The following is a 16,467-nucleotide window of genomic DNA, read 5'->3' as shown; positions in this document are numbered from 1 at the left end:
CTTGTGAGGATTATAGCATATGATAAATATGGAAAGATAAGAGATTTTTGTATTTATTCTAAAGCTTAAGTCAGCTTTCCTGCTTTTTAAGGCATCAGCTTCTATTTGAATTTTATCCAAATAGCCAGACACTGTGTGAAAAATGTCTTACTATGCAAAGCTATGAGATGACCATGGAATTTAGAGAGTATCTTCTAACCATTGGGAATTTCTAGAGAGAAAACAAATCTTAATTTGTTTTAATAATGCTTAAGTTCCATGCAGTTATCTGAAATAGATTTTTCTGTAAGATGTGGAAGACATTTTGTTTAGAAAGAATTCTAGAGTCATATTTATCTCATTTAACAAAGTAAATCTGATGTGAAGTTTTCTTCACAGATAAGACAGTGTGCTAGATCCTGAACCTTACATTATATAGATCATATTATTTCTTTAAGAAACAGAAAGTTAAGTAATTATCTATTCCTATGCCTACAGTTTTCTATGCAATATTAAGCTGTCCAGTATCATAGGATATGAATTTTAAATGCAGCTGTTAACGTCTATCCAATACTGGATACAGACTTTAAGTCAGTGTTAAGTGATACTTCAGTGTTAGATAACAACATTCAACAACAGGTTTCAGTTGTGTTAGAAAGAGGACAAAGTAATCATAACAAATTTGTTTACTGATTTGTTTTGGTTCTTTTCCCTTCAGAAATTATATGTGCAATTGCAACTTGATTGCAGTTTTCTAGAATCTATCATTTGTGAAATAATATCTGTGAATTATTATTTGTCTGTATCTCATTCAGAAATAGTTCATTGGAAGAATTACACATTTACATTCCTCAGTTAGAGATGTGTCTGCTGTCTGTGGATAAGGACAACTGCTAAAATTCACAAGATGCAAAGAGGTTCCCAAACAGGCCCTAAATACCAGTTGTAAAGCAACACATGCAGCAGACAGAAGACATAGATTTGACTTTGATGTCTATGCATAAATGTGTGTTTTGAAAGTCTGTAAGCTTTTAGAAATTTTTATATACAAAATGTTCTTTCATCATACACTTGCTAGAAAAGTTATTTCTGAAAAAGGACAAAAAAAAAAAAATGATGCAAATGCAGGCTGAAAAAAAACTGTCGTGAAATATTAATGTTTCTTCTTTGTATTTTACCAAACTGACTTAATTTGAAATATCTGCATCTGCCGCCTGCTAAGACTAAAGCTGATAATGGTAAGGATTGTGCTTTCAATAGAGATGTTTTCAGATAGGTTGAAAATGAATCAAGAAACCAAACATGGAAAACCAAACAACATTATCTATTCTGTTTTCACTGCATATAACTGTTGTGTAATGATTGCCAAGAAGGTGCATGCCATTAGCTCCATCTATGATATACCAGAGAAAAAAAGAAAAAGGAAAACAAACCAAACAAAAAAAAAAACAAAAAAAACCCAAAACAAACAAACAAACAAAAAACACCGTATATTATTTTAAGAGTGATCTATTCAGCATTTCCTCAAACTCCTTGAAAGAAAGATCAAGTTAAATGAGTTATTCTCATATTGCCAGTGTTATTCTGGCAATCCTTACAGAGGTAACATAAAGGAGGAACACAGTTACCTAGCATCCAAAGAGTTAGAGAAACAGTATCTTAGGCATTAACTTGGAGGTGGGCATTTGTCAACATGTGCACTAGACTGCCTGCACTCTTCTAGTATTCCATATAAATTTCTGAAGAGAAGTAGAACCACATATGTCTATAAGAGAGATAACTTTCAGTGATCCCTGTAACCTTGGATTAGGAACCAAGATAGCCAGGAGACTGTCTGTACTATGCTTGAGCTAAACAAATTCTCAAAATGGAGAGCAAAACAACCATTTTCAAAACTGGCTAGATTCCAAATGGCAGTGCAATTACTTCAGTATTGCATCTAGAGAGTGTTTCTGAGGAAGATAAGTTTTCAAGCTTTATTCAGCCTGTTTTCTGCAGTGCCTTAATAGTCCATAGAACTGTAATAAATGTGAATAAATAGGCACAAAAACAATTTTAAAAAAAGTTACATTTCAAATGAGTATTTATATGAAATTGCATGGTCATTTTATTTGCAGTGGACTGCAAACGAGAGAAAAAAAATCATACCTCCATATATACCGTCATTAGAACTCAGAGGTTTTAAATGTAATGAGTTGTGTTCACATCAACATGTTGTGTGATCTGGGAGATCCCTGTGTATGTCTCATGTGCATGACTTTTTCCCTCATTTGAGACTATTAAAATTATTGGGTAATTGAATCATTTTGCATTTGTAAGAATTGTTGATTGAGCAGTCTTTAAAGACTTTGTTGATTTTAGTCTAATCAGTGTGCATATTCATTTATAAAGTTATTAATTGGAAAGTGTTATTTGTATTATTTACCTAACAAACAAATCACAGACTCTTCAGTGAGCACACAAACTCTTTCATCTTTTCTCTCTTTGTAACTTTGCACTTCCCCTTAAGTTCATGATACTCTCCACATCCATACTTAGCTGTATTTATTCTGGTTCAGATTGTCACTCTACGGCATTTGTTCTGGTTCTTTGAGCAGCGAGGGAGCTGTGACTGTAATCAGTGTATTGTTCCCTGGCCACAGCCTGTAGCCTTGTTTACCTCTTCTTTTTCTCCCCCACTTTGTTTTCCCCATGTACCTCACATGCTTGTATTCACTTCTGGCAAGACTTTGTCTTTACAGATGGTAATTTTACGTAAAAGTGATTGCAAGGATAAAATAGAGACAATGAGGAAGCCCTGATAGAATCAGGGTACAAGGATTATTATTCCTTCGGCATCTGAAAATTGAAAAGCAGTCTCACACTGCTTTCTTCTATAGGCACTAGATGGCAGCATCTGTCAGTGTTGTGTTGCATAAGGATTTTCATCGTGGGTTAATTCTCATTCCATTAAAGATGCAAAACTCTCAACACCTTTATAGAGAACGTTTGATTCGTTGAATATGAATCCCACTTCTCCTCCAAACCAAAATGCATTCTACCTTAAAATCCATCAAGTACTCTTCCATGATGACTCATGGAAGTTTTTTCCTGACCCCTGTGTATAATAAAACTTGAATCTGCAAAATGCCCTTCTATTTGCTAAATGAATGAAAGTCTGGCGGGTGATCCTGTTTTTAAGTAAAGTAATTTAAAAATTCATATAGTTCCAAAACCTATAATTTAAACATGTACTATCTTGTGTACTAAAATGAATATTCTTCTGAATATTCTTCTGAATATCCATTTGGATGTTTCTATAATATCTGCATCAGAGATGTCCAAAAGTTAAATAAATGCAGGCAAATATTTCAATAACTGTGATTTTAATATCTTTAAGACTGCCAAGTAATGATTTTACTTTATTTTTGGCATATGGTTATTTTTTCATATATCTCAGCAACTCTGCCAGAAAAATACATTTAAAAAAAAAAATGCTAAGGAATATAATGGATTTATTTTTATTTTTTTTTTTAATTCACTCACTGTTTAGAGTAAACAGAATTATAAGCAAGAGACCAGAAAGCAACAATTTTGGGTAAGCTGCAATGACTGATAACAGCTCCGAAATACTGAATAATCATAATGTGTAATCATATGGGTAGCTGTCAGAACACAATGAAAGCAAATAGCATACCTTCAGGTACAAACAAATTATCCATGTGGAATATTTCTGAGTAGTTCTGTAATACTGCTGTCATATACGATTACTTCACTTCAAACAATACTAATATGAAGGAGTACTTGAAATAATTGCATTACAGATATAATTTTCACTTATGAAACATTATGCCTATTTCTTTTGTCTAGTATTCTCAAGAATAAATTCCTGATTCTTTCTTTAGAACAGTATTATGGCTATTTCAATTCTTATTTTAGATTTAACTAATATAAAATAGTAATAGTGCAATGTTTTTCTTCAGACATTTATTGATAATCACATATTTTGCTTTTGGCTGTTTTTGTTGGGTTTTTCATTCTTTGTTTGCTTGCTTGCTTTTTTATTTTATTTTTTCCTTTAATGCTACGTGCAAAATTCTCTCAAAAATTTTAAGAGTGAGTCACTGGGATAGATGAAAACTCAGTATAGATTAATTACTATGAGAGTTGCTTCAAAAGTAATCTCTCCTATTTTATTATCACCATTGCAGGTGGAGATTTTTATAAGCCTAGCTTGCAGGCTCTTGATCATCGCTGGTAAATGTGCATGGATAATAATGGTGACTATGTTGAAAATCATGTTTTGTAGCTGGTATCAAATAAAGCTCAAGTGCTCTTCATAGATGTTGTAATTTCCATAGAACTAAATAGGGGGCATTACTTTCGTAGTAACCTGCTTACATGTTTAAGTCAGTTAAAGGTATTAGAATACTTAAGAGCTCAGAACATTTGAGAGGTGATAAAAATCTCTCTACAGTTACAACTGAGTTTGATTTGCAGAAAAAAATGAGGTGAAAGAACAAAAGTGAAAGTAGAAATTGTATACACTTTTGAAAACTGCATTTTTAGAGAGAGTGATTATTTTATTTTGACACAGTTTCACCTGCTGAAAAAAAAACATCACCATCAGAGATTTGACAAAAGAACTGAGTTAATCTGATTTCAATACCGTTCAGCAGTCTGTGTGACTGATGTTTGAAAATACTTAGTCTTTGTGAAAAAATACAGTGAGAATGACAGAAGTGATTTTCATCTCAGGTGTCAGTGAAATGCATAGACCTTGGCTGACAAACATTCAGAGTCCTCTGAATCTCGTAATAGGTATGTTTTTGGCAAATAGTGATACTGTGTGTATTTCAGTGCTATATGCACATTCTTTTTCAGTGAAAGATTTTTTCTACAGTTTTTTTCAAATAAAAATGCCATAAATTTCAATATTATTTCCAACTAACCAGTAGATTTGATAGTAAAATTGTAATCTGAATAATTTTAATTAAACACGAATCCCATTACCTTTTCAAAAGAACTTAGGTGTATTTATCACTTGTGATTCTGCTGTCTTTGAATAATCAGTTGCACAGTCCAGTCACTGTAAGGATTAAGTACAAAACTGAAATGCATTCCCATTCATCTACATAAGCAGATACTTAGGCAGTATGTTAGTTTTAGTTGAACATATATAATGATTGTTAACATTTTTGTCAAGATGTTCTATGCCTAAAAGGCTTTTTTAATTTGTTAGTTTGTTTACAATTTATTTTTTGTATTTTTGTTTTTATTTTTTGTAGAGATATTTTGCCAGTATTTGTATTATTTGACACAATATGTGTTCTCTCTTTTAGGCTGTTAAATGCTCAGAGAAACAAAGGCATTTATCCACAAGAGGGGGCTAATACTCTTATTAAGAACTGAAGTTGCTAAGCTGTTTTACTTTTCCCATGATGTGCTGGTCATCTATAGCTCAGCAATGAGTCAACACTTGCCTAATGGATTTTATCATATGAAAATACATATTTAATTAAAATAAAAAGAGTTTTCTTAGGGGTTTAACAGACAAAATTTAAGCACACAACCCTTAGAAAAGGAATGACTCTTAAGGAAAAAGTGTGCAGAAGGATGTAAATAAAGGCAGGAGTTCAGGAGAGGTGAAGAATACAAAGAGATAAAATAGAATGGAGTGACGCATTATTGCAACACACAGGCCTAGAACAAGTTGGGTCCTGGGTAGAGTAATACAAAATCTTGGAATGGGATCAACACTTGAAAGAAATATTTACAATCTTTGTAAGTACAGCCAAACTTTTAAGTTACACAATTGCCTAACAGCTCTGGCAACGTACCAGCAAAATGGACACGCCTTGGTAAATATTTGCATTATACATCCTTGCAGAGCTGCTCATTCCCCATATTGACTTCCAAAGGCTCTACTTTCAAGTGAATGTTTCCCTACTGCACAATGGAAAATTTAAGCATTTTACAAACAGTGGGGAGAGCTCCAAGTTTATCTGCAAAATTCCATTACTGTAGTTTCATTGCTAGGTATATACTGAATGGGCTACAAGACAACTGGGACTCATTTTCTTCCCATACTTACATAAAGGCTGACTTTTGCCTTAAAGTTTTATGTTTCACTACAAGTTTTTGTCTTTAGTATAAAGTTATCATTTAATTTATGTATTTTTATAACAATGAAGCACAAGAAGGAAATTTGGTTGAGCTGGTTTTATCTGAAAATTGTAACTACTATCATTTGAATATACAGTTTCAAGACCCCTCTAGTGTCAGCTGCTCAGGTAATGATTTTTAAACATGGCTATATTTGAAGTTTTTCAGAATGTATTTAGCGTGAAGTAGCCTGTTGTGCAAATAGAACTGCTATGCATTNAGCAGACATCAGATCCGATAAATTATTATATCAGAGACGTTGCAGGAACCAAATCACTTATAATAACCATCTATTAAAATGATATTACATGGGCTTTTAAAAAGCTGTGATATCACCATTTTCCTCTAGCTGAGGATGCAACACCAAAGCTCATGCTTCTGAAATTGTGCTTTCTGCATAGCCTAATTGATGATTCTCCCTGAACTAAGTCAAATCCATATCCTCAAAGATTTTTAGATGATTAACATCCATCGATGCATTTAAGTACTTTGAAGATCTAGGCTTGACTATTTAGAGAAATTCTGCAAGGAATTAGAATCTGTTCTCCGTGCAGTTGAGACAAATAAAAATCTACCATATAATACTGGACTCTTAGAATCATAGGATTGTTCAGGCTGGAAAAGACCTTAACTTTAGTCCTGTTCACCACATCATTCCTGATACAAGCCAGGATGCCATTGGCCTTCTTGGCCACACGGGCACGCTGTTGGCTCATATTCAGCTGACAGTCTATCCGTGCACCAAGGTCCCTTTCCATCAGGCAGCTTTCCAGCCATTCCTTTCCAAGCCTGTAGGGTTGCTTGGGGTTGTTGTGACCAAAATGCAGGACCTGACGTCAGAGTCGGCTGTATTGAAACTCATATTGTTTACTTTGGTTTATTGATCCAGTCTATCCAGGTCTCTCCTTAGTGCCTTTCTATCCACCAGCAGCTGTGGACTAGAAGAGTTATTACATGATGAAAATGGAAGGATCTGTGTGTAACGTATGATACATAAATACCATTACCAATGCCACAGAAACACAGTGATTTGATACATACCTGAATTTTGCATTTAGTGTGTGAATACTTGAAATTAACAGAACAATGCTCTGAAATTTTAAAAAACAACAACAAAAAACAAAAACAACAACAACAACAAAAAACCTGTTTTCATCTGCATGTGGAGGAGTAAACTACAATTTACTTGCCATTATATATTTTATAATGAGAAGTATTTTCAGTAACATATCTCAGAAGACCTGTAGTACTTTCTAAAATACAGCAATGTTTTCTTTAGTGACACCAAATGAACTGGTGCTTTCTTCACACCTGAAGGAGTCTACTGTGGAGGGTAGAGGCATGCAGAATATCGCCACAATTTTTCAGAAAGTTTATGTAAACTCAATTACCTCTCCTTTTTAAAGGATGTGTGAACATTTTTTGAAAATGCCAGCTAAGAGGAAAGAAGAAAAATCATAGCCTTTTTCTTCAGTACTGAAAAAAAAGGAAAGATCAGAGAAAGAAGTGTTACTGCTTCTGTTGAAGATTTGCAGTACTTGTGTATTATTGGCTGTCTATATGAATATGTAAGCTTTCATTTTAAAATCTTTTCTAGCTTCTGCAGCTGCCAAGATAGGCTAGAACACGAGACCTCAGTAAACCTGAGAGGCTACCAGACAAGAAGGTAATTAAAATACCATCTACTTCTACCATTTGCATCATTGTTTTTATGTGATAATTTTTATGCCTTCTCATGATTACATCTGCTGATGTAATTGCTTCTGACTGTACAAGATGTACCAGAGCAATTCTTTTTCTAATGGAACAGCACTTCTCTGCACCATTGTCCATCACTTGCTTCCAAGATTCCAAAATAATATTTGGCAAAAAACTGTGCCATCTACTTGTGAGTGTAATAAGGCATGAAGTACATCCATTCCCACTCTGGTTTTTGCAATAAGAATTTTGGATAGGATGAGTAATGGTCTTGTGCTCTTTTCCTGATGTATACTCTTATAGAAATTTTATACCGGCACTTGTAGAGAGCCTGCCAGGACAGAGACACAAGTACCACTTTTGTAATCCTGAATCACAGTCCTTCAATTTAATGTATTCAACAGCTTTCTGGTTTGAAGCACATGTTGTTAGTGCCTGGTAATGTTAGCAGTCAGACAGACAGGGAGGATTCACATAGATTTTCTTTGTGAAAATTCTTACCACTTGTTTTTCTAATAATCACTGTATTTGTAAGTTCTGACACAGGAGCATCTTAAGTAACTGCCTAAAATGTATTTGGTATCAGCTGGATTGCTTCTCCATGTTCCAGTTGCAATCTTAATTGCTTGATGACTGTGCAGTTATAACCCATTTATACATCCTATCACTCATGTTGCTGATTACAGAAGGGTCCATTTCTACAACACAAATGATTTCTGTGTTGTTTTAATAGTAGCTTCATAGATGGAAAAGATAACTTTCATACAGTAGCGCAACATTATCAGTGCAAATTTCTCAGGGAAATTTCACATTGTCTGCAATTATAAACTCAGTGGGATATTGCATTTTCAAAATGCTTTGTTAATTTGACATAGGAGATCCTTTCTGCAGATGGTGCGTTGCATTAATTAAGACATATGTTGGAAAGCAGATCAATTAACAACCAGAGATCTGCAGGAGAACACAAACAGGTAATGATGGTAATGGAAATCAGATACTGAGAAACAGTGAAACCTTTTGGAAAGTTCAACAAAACTATTTTGTTGGGTGTAACAGAAACACTAAGTTATGGCTTAAAACACTCATTGAGCACCTGGTGGGAAAGAAGGTCCAACCCATAGGAGCTCATGTGCAAGCAATACACATGAGTGACCAGAAGGGGTGGAAACAGAATCTACCCCTTTTGAGACTTCATTTAAGGATTGGCAGCAGTGGTTTGGCTGTTTTGCTGGAGATTCCTGTCTACTGGAGGCTTTCCAAAGGTAAGCAGTTTTTTTTGTTTTTTTTTTTTTTCCTTTGGTTTCCAATCCTCAACTGCTGTATTTGGGATTGTTCTCATCTGCTGCCAATTTGGACTTATCCACCCCACTATTATTACTGTGTGTTCCATTACACTGTAGTATTACAGTTAGATTTGACCCAGGTCACATGTGACTCTCACTTGCAAGGGAAAGTAGTTCAACTATTTGCACGTACTAGTTTTAGAGGAGAGATACAGTTAGTTTAGATAATTTGATTATTGTTTCCAGTGTTTATGTTTGGAAAAGACAACAGTGACAATTCATGGCATCTAATATCTCTTTTCTGGAAATGATTGGTCCCTTTTTCAGGGTACAAAAAATTTTTTAAAAGTATGTATTAAAAGATTAGCCAATAACCACAGGATTAATGGTGTTCCTTGTACACAAGAGCCTAATAATTCATTGAAATGTATATTCTAAGTCAAGAGAATTAGGCAAGAGGGGCATTTTAAAGGACTAAAGGCATTTCTTTATTTCATAGATAATTCTTTATCTTATTGACACAGTTTTCTTATTTTTTATGAACATCTAAATACTTCAAGATTTTTATTTTATGTTTGAATTGCTATAGTAAACTCTATATTTCAGACAGACTCAAACAAATTTACCGGGAGAGATTGAGGAGATTCTGTCCTTGGAGATAACTAAAACCTATCTTGTGCTGATTCTGGGCTCCTTGTTCTAGCTGACCTCATTTAGTAGGCAGTTGGGCCTTGTGATCTCCAGACACCCCTTTCAATCTCACCTATTTTGTGACTGTTTGAAAACTACTTGGACTAAATGACTGATACCTTGAATTCTGAACCTTGAAAAAGTTTATGCAAATGGATTCTTGCTGCTGAGAGAAATAGAATTTACTTATTTAATGCTTTTTCCAGCTGGACAGAAAATCTAAATAGGTACCAAATACCTGATTGAGCTATATTAGACAATTCACCTTTCTAAAGTTGACATTAAGTGTATTTGGAAAGAAGATCAGTTAATATTCATAATTACACATCTAACACTTCCTTGGAAGTGTCCAAGACCAGGTTGGATGGGCTTTTGAGCAATGTGATTTAGTGGGAGGTGTTCTTGCCAACAGCAGGATGCTGGAACTAGGTGGTCTTCATGGTCAGTTCTAACACAAGCCAGTCTGTGATTCTGATTTCTCAGTGTATTATGTATTATGTATTATCATAGAAGTACATTCTGGTAGTGAAGGACAGAAATTTTGTCTTGGTATTGTACTCTGTTTTGTAATTAAGTTGTGAGCAGCAGATGTTTGAAGGAGCCTGTCATTTTTATGTGTGTTTGCAGTGTTGTCAAAATGTTTGATATTCCCTCTCTAGAGTGCTCAAGAATTTCAAAAATGGTCACTGGGAGTGCAAGTGCTTTAAGTGTGTTAAAAATGTATTACTTCTAAGAGAAAATCAAGTTCTGATTAAAGTCACCATGTAATGAAGAATGCAAATGTGCTAATGATAAGCTGCTCTCATTCATTTACTATTACTTACAACTCCGTAAAGAAATAGTAACAAATTTAATATAAAGATGGGAGCAATATTAAAAGAATGTATATGTAAAATAAAAATAAAACTTCATATAAATTGACTACAGTGCGGTCAGGAAGAAATATAAATCAGACAACTTTGTTATTCTTAAGGCAGTGTGAACTGCTGAAGACAAATTATGTAAATGTCACATTTTTTGTAATGGACGGAAAAATTAGGAACTAAGGAACTTAGGAACGAAGTGCCTATAAAGCGTATTACTGCCAAAGGTAGGAATAATATGTAGAATACACTTTGAAACAGATCTACTTACTTTTAGAGTATCAGTCTCCAATGTACATGGATATTCATTTGTTCTGAAGTATGATGCCCAGCCACTCCTGACATCTCACTCATAGGCCTTAGTGAAGCCTCTCTGATACAGTGCAGGTATATCTGTTTTTTCCATACTGTAGGTGCCCCCTTACTCTGATTCTGCAATTTGCATTCCCTGCCTGCTTTTGTTCCTCCCTGCTCACCTTGGTTTGTTGATATTAGCCTGTGATGGACTGGTGGTTCATTCAGTGTGAATCAGGGCAGGTTATTTCTTTGGCACCTCTATTTATCATTGTTTTTATATGCTTCTTTGTGAGTGTATAGACAGCTCTTTTCATGTAACCTCATTGAAAGAAAGCAAGTGCACAAATATAAGGAAAATTCTTCTTAAAAATACCCAGGAAGACATTGTTTCTGTTAATTCACACTTAAAAATATACTACTATGAATTCACAGAATCACAAATTCTAAATTTTTTAAGTTCCATTATTTTATTTTTCTACTACAAAAATACTTTAAAAAATATAACATAATTTCTTTATAATGCATAGTAAAAATTGAAGTGAGAGAATAATCATGTTTAATATTTTACAGCATGTTCTATCCCTGTGAACTAGCTTCAACCTCTTAATCTTAGAAATTATAATAGAAACAAATCAGCTTATTCTCACTGCTGTTGTCAGTGACTAACGCTTAGTTGTGTTATAGTAGTTTCAGTAGTTTTCTGATTTATTATTAGTAAACTTTTTCCCTAAAACTTTTTCAATATTTGCAAGGAGGCTGAGATTTGCTGAAACACTGATTGCAAGTGTCACTAGTAAATCTATTGTATCTGGATTTAAAATTTGTCAGCAGAGATCTCTGAACTGAAACACAATAATTAATAATGGCTGATGTATAAAAGATTGACATCTGCATAGGGCAACTGAAATGGAAGGAAAAAAATACTGGTCACTGAGGGACTACTGTAGTGTCAGTCCAGGATGTTAATTGCAATCTAAAATCAATCAAGTGCTTACTATCCTGATTATTTTTTCAGATTCTTGTTTTAAAGAGGTTACTTTGATAAACTTGATGAGTGTATAGAAAATGTATATCGACAATGTATATTACAGAATGAGTATATTTGGAATTCAAAATGTATCTAGTGTACCTATAAAGCTCACAGAATATGAGCAGAAATAGCGATAAGTAAGGGAAGAGGACATTGGCTTAGAACTCTTATTGAGAAGAGCTGGCTATATCCATGGCAAGACAGAAAAGGCTCTCTTTGTCCACAAAACTGTGCTCTGTTTGCTCAGGAGCTGACTCAGATTTTTCCCCCTTCCTATCTGCACAACTCTTCTAATTCTTTCCTACTTCTGTCTCATTAGAGCTATTCAGCAACCTTAATTAAAGATTTTAGTTCAGATAATACCTATTTTTTCATTAGGCTTAATTTGTTCTTTTATGTTTTGCTTCTCTGGAGTTTTAAATTTAATTTATTTTTTTACTAGTAATCTCTACAATCAGTGCCAGCATGTTTTGAATAATCTGATTGTCATTTCTAACTGATAAGATCCCAGGTTTTTTAATGGAAGTAGTATGACAGTCCCAAGAAATAACTTTCTATTCAGTTTTCATTTCAATTCAGTCTGATTCATTCCACTGTCTTCTGTGCCCTACATTTTTTCCATGTATTTGTGCTTTAATACACCCAGACATCAGTTTAGTCCATTCTCTAAATCCGTTGAATTGCTTATAATTTATCTAAACACTTCCTGAATTCCCACTATGACACTGAGTTATAATCCTAGATGTGTTTTTTTACTTATCTTGTCCTTTTTTCATTTATAAGGCTAATGAGGCTTGTGCTATTCTTTAAAAGTATTAATAAAAAGCCCTGCAGTGTGCAACTCGACAAGTTGGTTTCTGTTCATCCTTTATTCTTATCCTCCCAAATATAAAAGCATTAGTTTCTTTACTCAATGGTCCCTCTCTTCCCTTTCCCTTCTTTTTAACTGACTCACCTCAAAAGCCCTGTTTGTTGTCCCTAAGATAATGAAGCAGACAGAATTATAGCATCCTCCCATCTTCATGTGCGTGTGTTCCTGTGGAAACAAGGGTTCTTTTCCCCATTTCTATTACAATTCAGCCATCTTCTCAGCAAGATCAACAATACAGAGGGAAAAGTGGAATCTTTTCAAGTGCCAAAGCCAGTGATTGCAGCAGGAATGTAAAATGTCTATAAGAGGAAAAAGATATTTTTATGATAGTCTATCCTGGGATAACAGTGGATACTTAATTTTCAAAATATCTCTCACTCTGAAGCTCTTTTGCAAAATAGGAACAATATTAAACTTATTTTACTTCTGCAGCTTTAAAATAAATAAATAAATAAATAAAATAAAATCAGGCTTCTCACTTTATTCCCAGTCTGTTGAACTGAAACTTGCTACAGAAAATCAAGCAATTCACATGGAACAATCTGCCTTTTTTTTCCTTTTGTGAGATAAAACCACCAGGTTCAATTCAGCAGAAGTGTTTGTTTAGCTTCAAATATGGGACAGATGTTCTAGTTGGCCTTTCCACTGCTCAATTTCTGCATTTATTTATCTTCAACACAGCCAAGTCAATTGACAGTTCATTCCAACCACTGAAATCACAGTGGTAAGCATTTTTCTCTGTGTACATTTACAAACTTTGTTGACTGGGAGACTGGACATGGGAGATAATGTGGAGGAATAAGTGAAATTAAGGGTTTTAAATTCAGTTGCTAAAGTTTTAAGACTGACTTTAAAAGATAGAAGAGTGATCTGAAATAAGCAACTTTGGATCACAGTGTGCCTGTTAGTAGTGCAGGGGAGAGAGGTATGTATAAATAGGTATATGTATGTATCCAGAGAAACAATAGCTACAAAGCACTAGCAACACAGAATTCAAACTGCATGTATAGTCTACAAATTTTTATACAATATTAAGTACAATATACATTCTATATAGCTTCTGTAAATCCATACAAGCCTATACAATTCTATAAATGCACTAAATTTTTTAATTGTTACATTTTCTTGCAATCCACAAATCAGAGATTATCCTATACATATACTGTTACTACTCTGTTTATGCTCGTTTAAACAATCTTATATTACCCATAGTTTTGAAGTTTTTGTCAAAATATCACTGAAATTATGTAACAACTTCTCAATTCTTTTACAAACATAAACCATAAAGTGCATATTAGTGTCACTGACTCAGCAGGTACTGAAGGACTTCATCTTGCGGAATCTTCCTGCCTCTTCCAATTACTCCCTTTTCAGTGTAGCTTTTGTTAGGCTGAGTGTGTTGAATTCTTTTATGCAGCCAAAATAGCTTTTTTGTTTTAGCCTTTCTGATTCAGAGGCTTTTCAAATGAATCAGTGAGCTAAGATATAAAACAAATCTTGAGAACTGCTAGGACAGAGCTGTATTTCCAGCGGTCACTGGCACGCTCCCACGCGTGTTACCAACAGCCTTTCACTGTTTTCTCTTTTCTTTGGGCCTTATACTTGCTTTGTGCAGATTTGAATGCTAACCCATTGCATTCATTTATTTAAGCTTTTTTTCCATCATTCTGCCTCTTAGCCTTCCACTCCATTCTTTTTTTCATCTCCTCAGAGGGTTTTCCTCTGTTTAAAATCCACATGACATAAAAGATCCTCTTCAAGATATTCTAGCTTAAAAATTAAACAAAGTATCTAAAGGTTAAAAAAATAAATAAATAAAAATAAGACATTGAATGCAGAGTTAGATTTAGGAATATTTCTAAAAGGGTTGTGAAATAGTGTGTGCATGTCTATAATATGCTGTGAGTACAATTTTTTTCTAGTTAAATACTTACTGTGAAGTACCCAACGTGTATTATTTATGTCTGTGTTAATTATATTTATTAAATGATACTGTTATAAGATTGTTCATAAAGCTGGGGAGAAATGTTTAAAGTTTTTTGACCTAGATGAATCAATGTCGTGCCATAACTGCATAGGTCAATTGTTCTGCTGTACATGGAGCTTTCTGGATCAGAAAAAAGAATGTTGACTGAACTACCAGTGAACAGAGAAAATATGGCAACTGGATGTCCATAAAGTCCATATCCATATAATTCTTATCTAAAAATTCCAAACAAAGATATCTGATAGGGGTGTGTTTTATTGCATCTTATTTTCCCATATACAAAGCAGAAGGGTGTAAAAACAATCCAGCTTGACAGTACAGTGTCTGTCAAAAAAAAAAACAACAATGAAAGCTATTGGCCAGATTTATGCAGCACAGGATGTTCTAGATACTGCATAAATACCTAAATAAAGCCAATAATACCTAAAAAAAAAAAAAATAAAAAAAAAATAAAAAAACATTCCCAGACTACCAGTCTATGTGATACTTTGAATATTACACACATACCATGAGAGTATCAGCAAAAGCAAGAGAACCCTTATTGGAGAAGGAGAATGAAAGGTCCCTAGAATCTGATGATAGTACTTCTTACACTGTTTCTTTCAGGCACTTGATAGTAGCGGTTGCAGAGGGTGATGTAGTGAACTCTTCAGTTTGAGTTCTTCAAACCTGGAGATCAGAAGTTCAAAGAGAAAAAGTGATGCAAGGTACCTTATGTAACTCATGCCAGAAATCTGTCTTTGCTATTAAAGCCTGTTATATTGTATTAAACTTTTTCTTTTTTCTGCATAAAATATCGCAGACCATTTCAGACTTTTGACCCACTGCATCAGCAGTACAATTTTGGCCAATTTCACCGAGCTTCTCAGCATGAAAAACGTTGACTGTGGAAACTGAGCCATCAGCCTAATTTGAGAAACAGCAACAGCAGCAGAAAAATAACAAGGGCCAGCTAACCCCTTAGTCAAAAAAGATTAATACAGCAGCAGCAAATGCAGTACCTGCTGTGAGAGAAGCCTTCTTGTGTCTTATTTTCTTGACTCTCGTTTCTGGAACAGATTTGTTAGACAGTGGAGTTACTCTGTATTAGATTTACAAAGAAAATAAAGTCAATAGAACTGAACCAGCAGTTTACAGATCAATCAGTAGGTTTTGTTTCATTTTTTTTTCTTTTTTAATAATAATAATATAATTTTTTTAAACTAATTTTCCATACCGTCCCTCCACAGAGGAGGTAGTGGGGAAATAGGAAGAGAAAGGGAAAGGACAAGGAAGAGAAATGGCCTTTTAATTTTGAATGGTGAAGTTACAAGTTTTGCTACTGTTACAAGTACCAATGAATTATATTGGTCATATTTACTTTTAATTCTTCTTCCTGGTAAGATAAAGATTTTACATGGCACTGAACACCTGAAGTTTATATTAGTTCCCTGTCTACACAATTTCATTTGTTTACAACTGTCCTACTTTCAGATATTTTCTGAAGAACTTATAATCAGTTTTTGCATATTCAGACCCATATGCAAGACTGTATGATAATTTAAGACTGTTTTAGAACAAAATAATGATAAAATGTTCTCTCTATATATAGAGACTGTCCTCACTTATAAACTGACAATTTTATT

General features: G+C 34.1%; 1 long non-coding RNA gene across 1 annotated transcript; it reads left to right on the top strand.

Moving 5' to 3' along the window:
- The first annotated feature begins 5,562 nt into the window (after positions 1-5,562).
- LOC107314984 lies at positions 5,563-15,549 on the top strand. The gene is made up of 3 exons (XR_001555703.2): positions 5,563-5,742; positions 7,721-7,789; positions 15,449-15,549. It is a non-coding gene; the product is annotated as an uncharacterized LOC107314984 (long non-coding RNA).
- Positions 15,550-16,467: the final 918 nt, after the last annotated feature.

This window comes from Coturnix japonica, chromosome 5 (genome assembly GCF_001577835.2).
Source record: "Coturnix japonica isolate 7356 chromosome 5, Coturnix japonica 2.1, whole genome shotgun sequence".
NCBI classification, from domain to species: Eukaryota; Metazoa; Chordata; class Aves; order Galliformes; family Phasianidae; genus Coturnix; species Coturnix japonica.
Note: the sequence above shows the minus strand (reverse complement) of the source record. Positions and strands in the feature narration are given on the sequence as shown.